The sequence below is a fragment of the Salvia splendens genome, chromosome 5, assembly GCF_004379255.2.
Source record: "Salvia splendens isolate huo1 chromosome 5, SspV2, whole genome shotgun sequence".
NCBI lineage: Eukaryota > Viridiplantae > Streptophyta > Magnoliopsida > Lamiales > Lamiaceae > Salvia > Salvia splendens.
The window spans coordinates 7,916,190-7,923,168 of NC_056036.1; the positions used below are offsets into that span (position 1 = coordinate 7,916,190).

Genomic DNA, 6,979 nt, shown 5'->3' on the forward strand with positions numbered 1-6,979 from the left:
CTTCCCTATACAAAAATAGTCTCTCCTCCTTTCACTATAAATACACCGATCCGCAATTTCCCCCTCTTTCCGCGAAGAATTTTACGCCTTTCTATCAGATTCAATTCCAACAATTCTCTGATTCATCGCGGAAATTAACTCAATTTCAATCTCAATCAATCATGAAGAAATCGTGCGCCATCGCCGCCTACGTTGCCGCTTCCGCCTCCGCGATCTCGTCAGCGTCGTCTCCCAAAGTTTACTTTCCTCGCGAGGTGAATTCCTCGAAAATTCGCATCTACAATCCGGTTTCGCTCATTATCTTTGGAATTTCCAACTAGTTTCACCTTTACACGGTTGAAATTTACCTTTTTTCAATTATTTTGATGTTTTCCCCCACGTAAACCGCTCCAAAACACGCGAAAATTCGATTGCTCAAGTGTTTTTGGTTATGTTTGGGTTGGGAAATTTATGGAGAAAACCATCTTTTGACCAATTACTGAGAAAAAAAACCGCTCTGAAAAAGGTTAAATGTTTCTGCGGTTATTCATATTTTCAGTCATCGCAGTTTAATGTTCTGATTTTATTTTATCTTTTATTGTTATGATTAGAATGAGCGGCCGAAGAAAAACAGCGAGAAGTCGGCACCGCAGGGATCGTCTTCTTCTGAAAAATTCGCGCCGAGGTTTGATGGATTGAGATTCATAGAGACGCTGGTGACAGCTCATAGATAAGATCAACTGCCTGTTTTTATTTTTTATTTTTCTTTTATTTTCCCCCTATTTTTGGTCCCAGCAATTATTTGAAAAAACGTACTGTAATTAAAATGTTTGGAGTTTGATTATTGAGGGACCAGATGATTTTTAGGCTTCGTTAGGCTGATTTTATTGTTGTATTTGTACACTTGCTAGAGAAGCACTCTGTATTGATATAAGAATGTATTTTTAGTTTGAAAATGAGAGCATTTAGTTACTTGCTTCTCTAATTAATTCTCTCTTTTCATTTAAAAGTTGACCAAATTTTTAAAATGTATGCTGCGTGGATCATTTGGAATAAGTGAATGTCCTCCAAGAAATTTGGGGGGTGTGATGTGTTAAATTTGAGAATAGATTTTGTACACAAAGTTGGATTCTTTGTTACAGAATCTAACATGATTTTGATTGTGAAATTAAGCTTATAAACCTCCTAAATAAGTTCTTTTATTTTATCATACTGGAGTACATACTAATGCAGACTGCACTATCCCATAACACTACTTTCATTATCTTTTTTCACATCTTTTTTTAACTTAATAACTTTCTGTTCAATTTTGTGCCCTACCAAAGATTCATATTTTAGGGAGTATAATTTGTTATTTCAACATATTTGTTTGTTCAGTCTCATCTAAAGCTCCAAAAAAAAAAGGTTCTTCAACTTCATCATATGTTGTTTTACTATGATTTGTTATTTTCAACCTATATATTTCATCCCTCTCTAACTTATGATGCATTCAATTGCCCAAACTTTTTGACAAATTCTATACCCTTATATCATTACATGTATTCCTTTTCTTCTTATTTTCAAGACTCGCTCTAACTTAATAAGCTCAATTGCCCAAGCATTTTGACAAATTATATACTCCATGTACTAATGATGAGTTGATGACATAGGGGAGCACTAGTGTCCTTTCACCCTTAGAGTCATAACATCCTTCCAACCACATGCTGTCACGTGGCAGATATAAGCAACATAATAACGATATTAAGCAACAAATGATGACACATAAGAATTACCTCGAATTGCATAAAAGACAGTTTATGTTGCATTACATGCAATTTATTTTGCATTTTAGTCTATAATGCAAAATAAATTGCATTTAATGCAACATAAACAGTCTTTTATGCAATTCGCTCATCTAAGTCATCCACTAAGTTTGTTGCTTAATAACGTTGTTTTGTTGCTTATATATGTCACGTGGTAGCATATGGTTGGAAGGATGTTGTAATTTTAATTTTGAAGTACACCCCCTAATGACATATTTTCAACTCTTAGAAATACTTTTCCATAAGTTCCTGAACCTATCTAAATTAAATTTAGACATACCCTATAAAATGATTCACTTGATTTTCCCTGTTTTGTAATTGTCTATAAAAAAATTAGATTCTTGTTGTCAGGACTTTAGTGATCCTTCAAATACTAGTATATATACAGTTATACACTATTGCTACTAATTTGATTACACATGCATCTACAGTCTCATGGTGTATTATTATATTTTATTTGAAATTTGTTTTTTGAAGATATATCATGTGTGGCCGTAAGGGGATAGCATCACAATAACTATGGCTAAGTTAGTATTTTTGGAAGCGTCACCTTTTAGGTAATGCTGATTGCTGAATCTTCGAGTTGTAGACTTGTGGATGTAAACATTCAACCATCAATTGTTTGCTTAATTGGGAATATTATTTGATACTTATCTCATTATTTTTGTGGAATGAGCGGCCAAGAATATTTAATAAGTCAATCGTTAGGAACGTCAATTCTGTTTTTGATCAAGTTCCTAAAAAAAAAAAAAAAAAAAACTTATATTTTTAAATACTCTATTTTTTTCAGTGAGTATAAATTATTTATATAGGCTTTTGTATAATAATTTGAGTAAATGGTTAAGGAATTAAAAATTTTAATTAAATATTAATCTGTTCACAAGTTAGAAAAATTATCAAGTTTGGATTTCTTTTCAATTATCTCATGGTATTTATTTTTTCTTCTGAAATTGCATATGATACGTGGACTATCTCATGGTGAATTATTCATTTTTAGACATTCAATCCACATCACGTTCGGGACCATCAAGTACTAAAAAGTTTATAGGATGATAAATTTGCATAGTCTCGCCTGAGTATTGATTTGTCAAAGCAAATAGTTCAATACTACTCTATAATATTGGAAAACAAACCATAGCTTGTCATAATATATTTTTGGTGAATGAATTAGTTTTAAGCTTGTTTGATCATCTAATTAAAACGAAGTGTCTTCCCCTAATATTTGAAGTATTCAGAGTAATGATCCAAGATTAATGAAGTAATCGGAATCAACATCGCTGAAGTCCATCGCCAGATCCGCCACCACCACCAGTCGCCTCGAAGTAGGAACCGACGAATCCTTCCTGCGTGCTTCCCACCTCCACCAGATCGCAGCGCTTGAAATTCACACGAATTGATGGCTTCGTTATTGTTGTCGATTGAATTTGAATTTTGATTTTGATTTTGATTTTGGAAAAAGAGAAGGGAGAGAGAGTTGTATTTATTTATAGGGTTCGGATCTTTTAATTTATGGTAATATTTTATTATATATGGAAACTTAAACTATTCCCTTATGCAGTATATTTATATGTGGCTTGCCTTTTTCAGTTTTCGTATTAGTAATTAATAAGGATTGGCGCTATATTAAATTATTTGTAACATGTTTATACTAAATTTATTAACATATTTATAAGATGGTATGGATAATGGATTGATGTTATTAAGCACTTGCTAGAAATCAGTTGTTCTAATTTAATTGAGCACCATGCATAGTTAAAGTGATTATGACAAGTATTTGTTCATGCGTCGTTAATTATTGTTTTTAAGTGAGTAGAGTTACGAGTAACTCGAGATTTGAATCACATTTTATGTTCTTGCGTAGTTAAAATTGTTGGGGTTAAAAGGCAGAGAAATTGTTGGGTACTGCCAAAACCTATTTATTTATTTTCTTTTTAATGAGATGAATTGAAGTATACTGTATACAAATATATTACACCGTATATAGAGACATTTTAAATGGTCATATATATATCTAAAATAATACTCCCTCCGTCCCACAATAATTGTCACTCTTTTCCATTTCGATCCGTCCCATAATAATTGTCACACTTTATTTTTACAAAAATGGTAAATAGGTCATACATTCCACTAACTCACTTCACTCACATTTTATTATAAAAACAATATAAAAAAGTGAGTCTCACGTTGCACTAACTTTTCCAACCAATTTTTCTTTACATTTCTTAAAACCCGTGCCCATAATAATAGTGACAATTATTATGGGACGGAGAGAGTGCTGTATCAAAATATGATTATTGTTTTCTGTTTTCTAAAGTTAAATTATGGACTATCGACTTCGATTAAACCTGACACCATATGTTGGTGTATTTACCCAACCATTAATTAGATTATATATGCACATGCACGTGGAAATTAAAAAAGAAAGATGGGTAATTTTATTGTGTGTAATTGTAATTATAAAAAAAAATAATATGTACATACTCATTTTTAAAAACTCACATAATATTCCTATAATGGAATTAACTAAATATTACTTGTAACAAAGAGTTGTTTAGTTAATTTATCAAAATTTGCCAGTAACAAATAAAACAATTGTTCGAGAAGCTTCAAATATGGAGTACAAAAGATGAAATGTCACAAATTTAAAAATACAATATAATTGCTTGAATCGAAAATCCTTCAAGATTCAATTGATATTCTCATAAACTTTCATAATTCTTACATTTTTCGATTTTGTGTATTCATCATTCTCAATATGAATTTACATAAATATTGAACCTAGCTCGATATTACTAATATATAGTAGCTAGCAAATTATAGTTTTTATCATGATTTTTAATTTGATATACATATTGAATTTTTTTATCATCGATCTCATAAAACAATATTCGAAAAGAAATAGAAAATGATCCGCTGATTTTTTTAACATATGAGGTTGATGTTGTGATTGTTAACAAATTAGGCGGAAGAAAAGAAGTTGAAAATACTTTGTTATTATCGTAAAACTGTGTTTAACTAATATTTCCAACAAAATCCGCAATTCCTTTGCTTCCTTGTTAAAGCAGGTGAAGAAAATGGAATATGTTGTTTTGATTTTTGTCCCATTAATTTTGGATTGTCATCCAAGATTGAGGCCCATAAAAAGTTTAGCCCACTATTGCCCATTTATGGGGCTTAGTGATGGATCGGTAAGACCCAACCCAAATTTCCCATAACACATCTTTTTAATGAATTAAGACTCAAACCAAAAAACGGTGAGCATCTGTCCAACAACACCACCATAACAAGAACACACCTAGTTAAGTTAGGTCTAATGAAAAAATCTAATGCTAACGCAAAACGAATAAACAAAAAAAACGAAGACACATTAAGCACATTCCCTCGTCCAAAGCATAAACAACAAGCATCAAAACCACAAAGCAAGCAAAGCTAAGGATAAGATCACTTAAAAACAAATCGAAGGCATAGGTAACCTCTTCGGTGGTCTTTGATTGCAACCCATACTCCCTCACTTCCAAGAAATATATACTACACTTTTGTCATTTTTCTCCGTCTCACAAAATTAGTGTACTTTTAGTTTTTGGTAAATTTTTTTCTTTTTAATGAGCCAGACCTCATTTCCCATTAATAATATTTTTATAATTTTTCTTTTTATCACTCTAATTTTATTAATTTTGCATTAAAATTGATGTTTGGTTTGAGTATTACAGTTTTACAAGCCTAATATGAAACCAAAATTAACAAATCTATATGGTATAGCTTCAAACCATGCAAGTTTAATATACATGATATGATATGAATTCAATCTAATTCATTTTTTTCATATCAAACTTACATGTCTAATAAGCCCGATATGATATGGCTGGGTTCATACTAAAATTATCAGTCAGGAATTACTTCACTTAACTCATATTAGGATTACAAGGTTTGATAGCCATAACATATTACCAAGAATACTAAAACTTAAATAGGTTCATGGACATTTCGTCAAAAGTTCCAAAAAATTGACCATATTGTTTCCTCGCAAAAATTCAAATTTGCTAATGGCCTGATTCAGAAATAGCCTCATTTTATCATTATTTAATTTTGTATTTATTGTTATTGATTGAGTATCACATGGCCGTAATTGGCTTCATATCCATCTATTAAATTTATGGATTGGCACCAGCACTCTGTGTATTAGTAGGTGTTTGGGGTCCGCATAATTAATTGATAATATTACTAAGACCCACCAATTAATTATGATATTATATCTAATAACACTGATTATTTCAGTTATGTATGTTTGTTGTTATGTTAACTGACGAACCCCATTCTGCAGAATATATAGTGTTTAATATTCATTTAAAATAAAACGATTATTATGAACTCTAAACCCCATTATTGGTGTTTAAATTCACCGGTCGAAATATGTTATTTTTTTACAAAGTTTAAATTTTACCGTAATTATTATGAAGTTAAGTCATGTAGTGAATTTCTCACGAGTTCAATTTCAATTTTTGATAAGATTAATAAAATTTTTCATTTCAAGAACCAATTGATAGCTCGGATTTTAAAGTTTGAACTCTGTATATGTTGATTTAATCAAAGCATCAAGTGTCTATAGGGAGGGGAAGAATATGCCCAAAATTAGTTGTTTCAAGTAACTCAAAGGTTACCTTTAAGTATATTAATATAGACAATTTTGTGTTGCAGACATTATATCACATTGATTACATTATTTTATTTTGTGTTCAGACCACTTCTCTATATGCTTTCTTAATCATTCTACTTCAGATTAGGATTTGACTTTTTAATTGAAATAAATAATTTGGGTTTTAAATAATTTAATAATTGACTAACTCGTTTGCACTTATACTACCATTGAACTGTTATCCTATCAATTTCATGAAAAAAAGTTGACTGTACTAGATATATATGGGAAATAATCAGTAAAAGAAATACGATAACATCAACAAAAAGAAAATTAATTTGGTCGTTAGATTTGACAACGATTTCTTTCAAATTTTCGATTTTCGATAGCCTATAAAAATAAAAATAAAAGGCTTAGGATAGACGTGTAATTGTAAGATCTCACCTCAATAGAGATAAAAAAAATTTCAAAATTAGAAAGTCTATATTCTCATGGGACGGACTAAAAAGGAAATAGTGCATATTTTTGTGGGGCGGAGGGAATATTAATGTTTGAATATTACTCT

The 6,979-nt window shown here is 30.7% G+C and overlaps 1 long non-coding RNA gene across 1 annotated transcript; it reads left to right on the forward strand.

Annotated features, from left to right (window-relative positions):
• Positions 1-964, forward strand: LOC121802818. The gene is made up of 2 exons (XR_006050848.1): positions 1-254; positions 591-964. It is a non-coding gene; the product is annotated as an uncharacterized LOC121802818 (long non-coding RNA).
• Positions 965-6,979: the final 6,015 nt, after the last annotated feature.